The 12,209-nt window shown below is 35.3% G+C and overlaps 1 protein-coding gene across 5 annotated transcripts in view; it reads right to left on the bottom strand.

Annotated features, from left to right (window-relative positions):
* LOC145258144 (protein PRRC1-A-like) overlaps nt 1-12,209 on the bottom strand; it is a 108,236-nt gene that overhangs the window by 72,653 nt on the left and 23,374 nt on the right. The window lies entirely within an intron of this gene.

Genomic DNA, 12,209 nt, shown 5'->3' with positions numbered 1-12,209 from the left:
GGTGGAAATGAAAGTGAAAGAAAACATGAACTTTCACTATTAACGGTTCAAATGTACTGATGTCAATCAAAAAGTTGACTTGCAGAAACAAACGTTGGCTGGAGGCCAGTTCAGTTTTCGGCCGTTTCATTTCTTTGTTTCCCCACGATGTTCAGGAAAACAAAAAAGGGAGTGTTCAAATGAATAGCAAATGTCTGATATGAGGGTTTTCCCTGACATTGATCAAAGCTAATTTTAAAAGGCTGAGGAGCTCCTTCGCTTTTGATTTACTTTCGATTTTATATGAAAGGCACATACAAACACGCAAGAGGAAGGAATAGTGTGAATTTTATAAAAGTCGATCAAAATAAATGTAGAGAGGACGTGTGTTTGCAAATCATAGATATTATGATCTATATGTAAAAAGATATTATGATCTAGAGAGCACATAAAAAGTTCTAAAACACAGTAACCCCACCCCCAAGAACCCCGGCGAAAAAAGCCTTTGCTGGACATACAAAAACGCACACAGCCGTTTTGTCTTTTATGTGTATAATTTTATGATGGCAATTGCTTTGTCTTTACAGGCGTTAACCATCCCAATGCTCCCCACCAACCTCATCATAGTTTTCTGGTTAATCATCAGCGACACCCAAACCACATCCGTGGGCCCGAAGATGACTTTTCAGGCCAGCATTTGATTTGCACAGTCTGCCACACATATCGCAAACAAAGTTGTGTGTTGAAACTTGTTTCACTTCTGTCTCCATTTTTTGCTCGCTCTGCTCATGGCATGTGTTTTCTTTTTGTCGTTAATGCACATCGCTTTTGCGAGGAGCACACGATTACAAGCATCACATTTCCAATTGTTCAATTCAATGGGCAAAACCGACACATTGCCTTCCAGAAGGTTTCTCTTCAGTTTAGCATGATTGATTCTTTCCCTCACAAAATTTTCAGATGCCCCTCTGACTAGCCTTCTCCATTCGGGCCGGCATTTTGCTAGGGTTTCCCAGTTCTGGACAGGAATCTTGAAAGCTTTAAGATCGTCTTTTATGCAATCCTTAAAGTGGTTCTTTGGTCGATGTTGAGGGCGTTCCCAGTCTTAAGCTCGCCGTAAAACAACTGCTTATATGTGTGTATAAGTAGTTAATAAAACATGTTAAAACACACTTTGAAAAAGAGTTAAAAAAGATATTTAATTTTAAAAAGGAAACACTAAATAAATGGATAGTCCTTAATCTGCGGAGTTTTGAAGAAATACTTTCCTTCTCATCAGTAGGATTTTGCTTGCAAAAGTATTAAATGAAACTACAAGTAAGTAATAGATCTTACTTGATAACAAAAAGTGAAGCAGAGGGAATAGGGTGAATCAAAAAGTGATTTCACGTGAATAGATAGTCTGGTGAAGGGTAAAATTTCCACTGACGGTAAAATCCAAAGCTTTCTTAGATTCTGCATCTTTGGATTTTACCGTCATTGGAAATTTTACTCTGATGAGAAGGAAAGTATTTCTTCGAAACTCTGCGGATTAAGGACTATCCATTTATTTAGTGTTTCCTTTTTAAAATTAAATATGTTTTTAACTCTTTTTCAAAGTGCTTTTTTAACATGTTTTATTAACTACTTGTTCTTATTAAAAGCTCTATCTCCTATTTGGTTTTATTGAGCTTTTACATCTGGTTGAGATTACTTTATGAATATTAATTCTTTAATATTTATAATTTACTTTAGTTTTGCCATCTTGGATCATTTTGGCAAACTTAATTGTAACTCTTATTATATATATGTGAATGAATGACAAAAGTCTATATTCCAAAGTTCATGATGTTGACCATCTTACAATTTATTCCTTTAATTCAGTTGATATTTACAATTCTTGACAGTATCTGTTTCATAGCACAAAATCAATCACTTAATTATTATATCAATCAATGAATCTATTTTGCCCTTAACTCATCAGATGAAATAGCAACAATCAATCTGTCAAAAGGAATATAGACTTTTGTCATTCATTCACTATATTGCTCTGTAATTACATTGAGCTTCTTAAATAAGAATTGGTATATATTATAAAGAAATAAAGTATATTTCCACAGAAATATATATATATATATATATATATATATATATATACACACATACATGCATATGATCAAAGAAGTTCCACTATATTGAACTAACCTCATATCTTTTCAAAAGTGCTCACAATACATATCTAGAACTTTTATAAGTGAAATTGAATAAACATCAGAAAAACCCTGTGTGTATTAAGCAATATTTTGCCAATTTCAAACAATTCAAAGATCCATTTTTTTTTTTTTCACTTTAATGTAATTGCTAATAGTTCACCCCTTATTAAAGCAAAAACCACTTGCGGATAAAGATTAGTCAGATTGTCGTTGGATAATGAAACAATACTACAAAAAGGATCGAGAACTATGATTAATTTATAGGACAACTTGACAGATATTTGTTGATATAGGACTTGAAAATGACCATGTTGTAGCCTGTAGGAAAACATTCCCATAGAAAGGAAGTTCTTGGAAAGAAACTCTGTTCATGGAAGTTTCATTTGATTTTAGATATACAGAAGACAGTTTTTTTTTGCAGTGTTGGAAGCAAGAAGAGTTTTTGCTAAGACGGTTTTAGGAAGGGGGGATAGACCTAGAAGCTCAACTAAGCATCGACCATAAAAATACTGATAGAGTAAGGAAACACTAGCAACATCTCTTCTGTACTCCCTCCAGAATTCTTTCCTTACATTGGATAACACGTTCTTGTATTCTAATTTATATTCTAATTCACACCATACAGGGCACAGTGCAACTTGAACATATTTGTGTTGCATATTAGCACACCTGGGGCATCCCCGAATTATCTGAGTCAGAAGATTATTATTTTGTGTGGATTGAATTAGATTTGTTTTAAAGAGAAAAATGCAATTCAAGGACAAATATGGTTAAATGATGTTTTAGGAATTTTACATGACTAGATTCTATAAAAATAACAAAAAGGAAGCTATAATATAAATCTCACCTTTGTTTAAATGTATGTATGTATGTATGCCTAAAACTTTCAACACAGGCAATGGATTTTCACAAGATTTGTATCATTTTGAAGCTCTACCCTTCAGACCACAAATATCGAAAAATTGGCCACAAACATTCATTTCTTCACCCTCAACTGGGCACTTTTCTACAGGGAGGGGTCGCTTTTTTAGCCGATATTTTCGAAAGTCATCCCCTCTTTTTAATTGTCTAGCCTTAATTTAAACCTACATCACTTCCAGTTTGGCGATGGGCACAATAATAAAGACGTCAGTTTTTCACGTTCTTTGCCTCCTTCGCAGTATGGGTTCAAGCCTGCCTGCCTACTACCACTTTTCTTTTTTGCTCAACACACACCTCCAAACACCCAGGCAATGCCGGGCACTCAGACTAGTTTTAAATAAATAAAGACAAATATGTTTTCAGAAAAAAGAATGTGCATTAACAAAAATAATACCTAGATATGTGATACAGATGTCGGCTGATAGGATTCTTTACGGACGTGCAAATTACGTAATCACAAAAGAAATAGTTTTAATACATACACAGACGTTAATTAGAAGAGTGGGAAGTCAGTCAAGCAGGGCAGTCAAAAAAGTCAGTTGAATGAGAAAGAGAGAGATGGTAATTTGTGAAGGACAAAATGTCATATTTTCAATAAAGAAAATAAGAAAAAACTGAATCGGAATTTTATAACTCTGGTAACAAAGTTGATGACAGTGGTAACACAGAAAGCAAGAGAAAGAGAGAGAGAACAGAAGATAAACTAATTGCAAAGCAAACTGTAGTCTTTCTGTAAGTTTTTAATGCTGGGTTTGTTTAAATATATGCGAGTGGCCAAGAAGCAAACAATCCACATGTAATGCTGATGTCATGTATGTATATGGTATAACAATTTGGCATAACGCTTGCCTTGCAGACACCATGTTGTATAATATGTGTGTGTTCATTTTTGTTGAAGGTTTAAAATTTGGAATAAGAGAATTACAGCTGGTGTCCAATGAGAAAGAGTGAAATTTACGTAGGGAGAAATCATTATTTTCTGAATATGTGAATTGGAAGTGAACATTATTTTTATGAGCTTATGATTCAGTTAATAAGGGTGACGGGGCAATACAAGTCTACTATGTGTAATTTTACATGGTGTAGAGTGGGGGCGGTAAGAGCAGTTATGAATTAGAGGGAAAAATAGGAACTACTTCCTCAATTGATAATGGCAATAGTGACGATTTCTCTCCTAAGATGAATTGTAGCATTTTATTATAAGGTCTAAATCTGTCTATAATGAAATTGTAAAATTACACAATGTAGTGGATGATAGTAGACACAAAAATTTCTATGTGGCATCCGTTGCTCCAAACCTACGGTAATTTGGTCCAGAGAGGAATTTCTGCAATCAAAATATTATGTACAGGATATAACTTCATGTGGTGTCATCTTTTTGAAGAAAAAGATATGTAAATTCGTCCCGTAATCTTAAATGTTTCTCTGACTCTTAAATTTTCAGACTATTATATAGACTGTTGACATTATATAATCTCCTTCTCTTCACCAAAGAACATTTGTCTAGCTTTCCATCAATGAAACATCAAAGTTGTGTACTTTATTAAGTGACCTTATTTCCCCTGACCGGGAAAATTGTAGTATGGAATTTGTGTGTGTAGGTGTGTGTACGAGTGTAGCCACAGTATACTATGTCTAAGTCTTGATCATTGTTGAAAATGAGTATTTGTCTCTTGTGATGTGGAATTATCTCATCCCTAGCTACCACTTGCAATAAAACAGGTAATCGCTCAAGCAAGAATAAACCTCTATTATATAATGAGGAAAATGTGTGTGTGTGTGTGTGTGTGTGTGTGTGTGTGTGTATGCCTTGCAAAAACTTCCAATAGACGCGTTGGAATATGACAAAATTGGTAGCCTTTCAAAGATCGATGTCTTGGACGACAAATATTAATTAATTGGCCCAAAAGATTAATTCTTTCATCGTCAACTGGACTGTTATCTGCAAGAAGGGGTCAATTTTTACTGTCAACATTTTTGCAAGTCATTTAATCCTTGCGTGAACGACATTGCATAAAATAGATTATTTCAAATGCCTGTGATGTCACAATCGCATATCGATAAGACCTTGTGTGTTATGGGTTCGAGACTGCCCACTACTCCCAATTTTCTTTTTTTTTTTTTTTGCATGAGTACTCGCTGCCATTCTGAGTTGTTTTGATTCATTTTTTTTAGGGCTTTGGTTGCTCAACTAACCCCCTTACACACACCTCAACACACCCGGGCAATGCTGGTCACCAAGGCTAGTCTATTATATAAATCTCAAATGTCGATTTATGTGTGTGTGTGTACATATGTCTGCCGGCAGATGTAATGAACATTGACAAAATCAATATCATTAGAAAGATCAAACTCTCAGATAACAATTATCCAAAAATTGGCCAAAACCATAATTTCTGTGCTGGTCAACTGAACTGTTCTTTGCAAGGAGGGGTCAGTTTTTGCATCAACATTTTTGCAAAGTCTTCATACGCCTTGCAATGACTAACCTTATTTTGAATGCCTGCGACGTCGTAAGCCACCGTGAGCATGGCAGCAAAACCGTTGTTTTTTTTCACCTCCTTTTTCTCTTAGCGTTACAGTCCTCAAATGATTGGATTTTTTATGGACTGTTCTTTCATGGGTCTTTAACTGGTCAAAATTGAAAAAAAATCATAAAACATTTTGTACATTCATTTTAGTTAATTTTTAATCAGTTCATATGTGTGTCACGTTGGTACAGTGGTAACGTCACCAGCTTTGAATGCTACAGTTTTGGTTTCAATTCTAGCTGATGGCACCCAAATATTTTTCTTTTTTAATTTTGAAATCACGATTCTATAATAATAAATACGAATTCTGGACAAATTAAAATATCATATTTAAGCGTATTTTACAACCAGACAAAGCCAGGTGCCCCCCACCCTCGCTAGTATATATATATATATATATATATATATATATATATATATGATTACTTCATTTAATCACATAAATTAATATACGAAGATATAATTTTATGCGTAAATTTTTCAGTATTTACTTCAATAGTGCTCAATACATAAGTAGAGCTAGGTAGTAAATTATTGTTATGGGGGTACAAATCACCCCTATTTGAGAAGTAAGTGGAATCAACCAGTCCTATGAATACCACTGGTTTCAGAGACTAAATAAAGACATTCATACCATGTTTAACCGCATGCTACGAACACGTTCCTCTCATACCACTTTAGTGGCTCCTGTATTCTTTATGATAAATACATATATTTTTTATACATCTTATACTTGTGGTTTCTTTCATTTGTGACCCCTAGCACGGGTCTACAACAATTATGAAAATATATATGGCAATTAAGCTACACAGAATATTCCGCGTTTCATTCTCATGAGAATTTGTCAGGCTTATGCGGAATATTCTGTGTAGCTTAATTGGCATATATATTTTCATAACTTACTAATATATATATATATATATAATACTTTAATAGTAACCTATTATTTATAATTATAGGTTCCCATATTGTATTAAATTTTACACTAGGTCTGCTTAGCAGGTAATCATCGCCCAGCATATAATTTTTACTTGTACAAATAACACTCAATATGAGAACTGTAGTCCTGATAATAATCCAAATTATGAATTCGTATCTAAAAAAATTCAGAAGTAAAGCTGCGGTTTGTCTTTTGCAACTCAAACAAGTGATCAATATTGAGTTTATTGGTCAATTAAGGGAAATCTGTATTACTAAAAGCATTTATTTATTTTTTTTTTTTTACATGGGGTTCACCACTTATCAAGGCCCAATGGTCACTCAGGGATAAGGGTTATTGTGTGTACAGTAATCAAAGGGATAGTGTAGCAATAGTATTGGAGAATTTGTAAGGTGTCATTACTTAGGGGGGGGCGGTTCATTAGGAATTTGTTTGTGTTGGACTTGATGACATCCAGGTTGAAGTCGGGAGGGAAACAGGCAAGCGGAACAACAGAGTTCCACAGGCGTGCAGTTCTAAGAAAGAAGCTTTATTCATGGTATCTACGTTTTGATTTAGGCACAGATAGGGAGTGGGGAAAATTATTGACGGTAGTTTCAGCTAGTCGGGTGATTTTTTGTTTTCTTTTTACTAGCATAGATACCCGGCCTTGCCCGGGTGGACATAAAGTTCAGTTTGGACACAGCTGCTATACTAAGGATATTGAGCAACCCCCAGAAAAGAACAGAATCGCCCTCCCCCCCAAAAAAGTTGGTGACAACTTTACCACTAGATATTTCGCCAGCCTGTGCCCTCCCCCAAGTATAAATCAATCAAAACTTTTCTTTCAATCAAAATAGCAGCGAGTGCCCGTGCGACCGAAAAAAAAAAAAAAATTCGCATCGGATCAAATTACATTGCGGAAAACTACTTATGTGGAAAATTTAAATGCGATATTCGTTTTCAGCACACCCGAAAACCTCTGGAAAACAATTTTTAAAAGATAGGTTTTATGTTCTACCAGGCCACAATTACCAAATAACCCCCCTCCCTAAACACCTCCCCCCAATAAATTGCCATAAAATGGGTGCTCATTTTACGTTAAATTAATATATAAAAGTGATCTCCACTTTTTGAAAATATAATTTTTTTATGCCTTGGAAACTACTTGCTTCCTGGAATGTTAAACGTTATTTTCGTTTTCAGCATTCCTGAAAACTTTTAATAGTGATAATTTTAAAGGATTTCTTGAGGGGTGGAAAACTGAAAGCGTGGGGGCAAAAGGTAAAAATTTACTTCATTTTCAAACACGAAGAATGTGCTTTAAGAGAGAAAAAAAAGATCAATATAAAAGAGTCGAAGACATAAAGAGTGACAGAGGGAGAAAGAAAGAGAACCAGAGTATGTAATGATTGAGAGAGAGAGAGAGAGAGAGAGAGAGAGAGAGAACGATCGATAGCGCTGCAAAACAGGGGAGAAGCTGACGTTCAGTCAATTTATGCAAAGAATTGCTACAAACAGCGAAACGGAATTACAGCAATTCGTTTTAGTTGAAGTTCGTTTTCCGGTTTTATTTACCCAGTTTCATAATGAGAACAAGCATTTTTTCGTTTTTTATAAAATTGTATAATTTATGTATTATTATTATTATTATTATTATTATTATTATTATTAAGGATGTGGGTATAGTAATAGTACACTTCTAAGGTTTCTCTTATGGTTTTCAACTGGAGAATTTTTTTTTTTGTGGTTGAGAGGGGTCTTTAGTAGTGAAAAAAAAACTAAAAATGGGTAACAAAAATATAAATAAAGTGGTAAAATAAATAAATATAAAATAAACATGAAATAAATGTTACCAAAAAGCAAGATAGTTATTCTTCTATCTACCTGAACAGATTTTTGCATTTTAACTTATTTTAAAACGTTTATTTACTTTGAAACACAAGTACTGGCGAGCCTTCATAGATTTGAAAAATAGCTGACATTAGACGATCATCTGGGAAGTCTTGATAATCACTAAAAAAAAAATCGAAAATTAAACAAAATACGAGTAGAAACCTGACTAATGTCACCAATCGTGCAAAAATGTAATGATCTACCATTTTTTGTTTAATTTTCGACTTTTGAGTGATTATCGAGATTCCACAAATGCCCGTCTAATGTCGGACATTTCTTTCTTGCTCAACTTAAGACTCAGCATTACTTGTGTACTGATTTAAATAAACACTTGAAAATAAGTTAACAGACAAAAAATTTATCCAGGTAGGTAGAAAAACAACTTATCTTGCCTTTGGTAATATTTATTGTGATTAAATGATTTTATTTAGAATAAGTGCACTATTCATGATATGAGTCAGTGCGTTGACCATCATAAGAGGATCTTAGTTGGTCTTGGAATATGTGGTCTGAAATGTTACCAAAGACAAGATGACAAAATTTAGTACAAACCTGTTCAGGGCAGCAGAAAAGAATAAAGAAGAAGGAAAAATAATGACTGCTGTTCTCTTTATATGACTATGAATTTGTCAAGTTTGTCATGTGATATGCAAATGAAATGCTCTGGCTAGGAATTAAAAAAAAAAAGCCTGAGTTTTGAGAGACTGGTAAGTTTGAATTTGGATGTTGAAGCAGCAAGTCTTGTGAGCAGTGAGTCACATTTTAAAGTTGAGAGTTCAGACAGCAGAGTTTCCCCCTCTGACTACAACTTGGATGTCTTCAAGTCTAATATAAATAAATTCCTGATGAACCGCCCCCTTAAGTAAGACATTTTATCAAATCTCCAATACTAATGATTACTACGATACTATTCCATTGATTACTGTACACGCAATAACCTTTATCCTTATCTCCGAGTGGCTTCCAGGCCTTGATAAGTGGTGACCACCATGTAAAAAAAAAAAAAAGAAAAAAAAGAGTGTTGAACGTTGGTGTTGAATTTTTGATAGTAGAGTAACGAGTGGTGGAGCTGAATTTATTGACATCAAAACCAAGATTAGAACAAGTTACACTTGAGTGCATTGATTTACAAGCTATTTCGGCAAACTACTGGTTTGTGGATGACAGTAATGAAGAAGATGTTGAAAATAAGCAGTGAGGTTCTAGAAAAAGTGATCTAATGGCCTGGTTGACAAAAGTGGAGCTGGTGGCAAAGCTGCAAAAAATTAATGACGTTGCAAGCTTTATGTCATGGTTTTTTGGAAGGTGACGCCTTAGCGCTGTATCTCCAGTTAACAGAGGAAGATCAACGAAATGCAGAGAAAATAAAAGCTAAACTGAAGAATGCGTTCACCAAAGGAATTTTTTCCACTTATGCAAACCTGATGAGGAGGCAGTAGATGTATATGCGACCAATATACAAAGGTTGGCAGAATTAGCTGGATTTGCGGGAGTAGGACAAGAGCTAATCATGAGGCTCACTTTTGTGAATGGATTCCCAGAAAATATTTCTGCAGTACTACAGCAGTTGCCACATGCAAAAGAACTGCCGATTTGCGAACTGCTTTCAACTGCCAGGGTGTTCACTGCTACACGGACCCGGAAAGTGGCAGCAGTTGCAAAACGAGAACTGAAAAGAGAACCTAGACAGGCTGATTAAAGACCCAGGATAAGGAAACCATTTAGTGTGAATTCTATAATTGTAAGGACCCTCACCATTGCAAGGGACTGTAACTTGTTATGGATGTCGTGAACCAGGGCACTACTGACGATGTTGTCTACAATGAAACAAAAACGGAGCAACCAATGCGTTGGCGATTACTCCCTTACCTCAGCAATGGCGCAAAATGGACCACTACCAACATTAGGAGTGTTAGTAAAGGATATGCAAGTGAGAGCACTCATCGATACTAGCTGTACTGCCACACTAATTCAATCGGGTCTTTCAAGTGAGTGTAAAGGGCACAAGTACTATAAGAGCAGAAGATGGACAAAAGGTTGCATGCAGAAAAATTAGTACTATAACATTGGAAATACGTGAACGACTGCTGAGGACGGAGTCAATTGTGCTGAAAAAAACAATAGTGTCGATATCATAGTGCGGATGGACCAATTTGGAAGAGTTATTATTGATGAAAATGCTAATGTGGAGATTAGAGGAGGAGAATGTGCTACAAGCATATATTTAAACCAAGAGAAAAAAGAAAAATTCCAATGTGAGGTGGTGGACAAGGACTTCAGTGTGAAAATTGATGAAATGAGGTGGAGTGTTAAATGGAAGTTGACTTCAGAACCTCCAACATTAAAGAACAATGTTGATCATTATTATATGAAGCTTACTGAAGAACAGAAGGGTGATTTCAATAATGAAGTTAAACGTTGGCTTGTGGAAGGAATCCTAGTACCTTGGAATCAAGATGTTAAGACGGAAGTCCTTCTCATAAAGGCAATGATACAACCCACAAAAAAAAACAAGTCAGACCAGTTCTCAATTATCGAGAACTAAATAAGTATATTGCATGTCATTCTCGTGGAAACGCACTTGATGTCTGCAGAGAAACTATTAAGACGAGAAGGCAGATGACAAATGCAACAAAGATCGTGGATTTAAAATCTGCATGTTTATGAATTCATGTTGCAAGACATTTATGGAAGTTCCTATTGGTCCGGTATAAAGGAAAGACCTATTGTCCGACTAGATTGGGTTAAATGGCAAAAATTTTGAAACCGTTCCTAATAAAGAGGACCTCATCAGGGAGAACACATTCGTATATAAACGACATTTTGGTTAAAGAAACAGTTATGACAATTTTGGACTAGCAGCAAAACTACCAGAGTCATTGAAGGGGTAACAGCATTAGGTTTTCGGCTCAATATGGACAGCTCAGGAAAATTGATATTTACGAGAAGAAACGACCTGCCAGAATTACATGATAAAATGAGCAGGCATGAACTGTTTTCTACCTGTGAAAAACTGGTGAGCCACTATCCAATATCTGGATGGCTTAGAACCACTTGCAGCTATTTGAAAAGAAGAGAAGACGAAACTGGTTAGGAAGATATGGTGGATAGCAAGACAGTTGGTGTGCTATGAGAGGTTGTGGAAGAGGTTCTACAAAGAGACTCGGTTTGAGGGAGGTGGCATGTTCCCAAATAAGGAAAAGGCATTGTATTGTGTGATGCAAGTAGCACGGCCACCGACGTAGGTGTTGAAATTGATGGTCGAGGATGCAGCATGTCTAAGAAAGAAATGTAATTATAATCACATCAACATTACTGAGTTGCAAGCAACGATAAAGAGTTTGAACCTGGCATTGAAATGGGATTTGAAAAAATTGAGATCTGAACTGATGATTCAGTTACTGTTCATAGCTGGATTCATAGCTGGGTTAATTATGATAATTAATGAGAAAAGGATTCGAACAAAAGGATCAGCAAAATTAATTATACTACAACGTTTAGGGATTCTGAGAGAAATGATTGATGAATTTGACTTAAAGTTAAGTGTAACATTTGTATTGCTCAAGATAAAGTAAAGGAATTGCGTGAGCTACACCATGTAGACGTAGAAATAACACTTTATTTTAGTGTGGAAGGTCTACGCAGAAGTGATGAGAAATAGTATGAAAATGGTAATCAGAAATTGTGATTAATGTCAGACAATCGACCTGCCACCAACCATTCATGAACTAGGGAAGGTTCAAGTGTCCGTCGATTGGATGTGGTTATCTA

This window comes from Euprymna scolopes, chromosome 33 (genome assembly GCF_053919585.1).
Source record: "Euprymna scolopes isolate OS-2025 chromosome 33, ASM5391958v1, whole genome shotgun sequence".
In the NCBI taxonomy this organism is placed as follows: domain Eukaryota; kingdom Metazoa; phylum Mollusca; class Cephalopoda; order Sepiida; family Sepiolidae; genus Euprymna; species Euprymna scolopes.
Note: the sequence above shows the minus strand (reverse complement) of the source record. Positions and strands in the feature narration are given on the sequence as shown.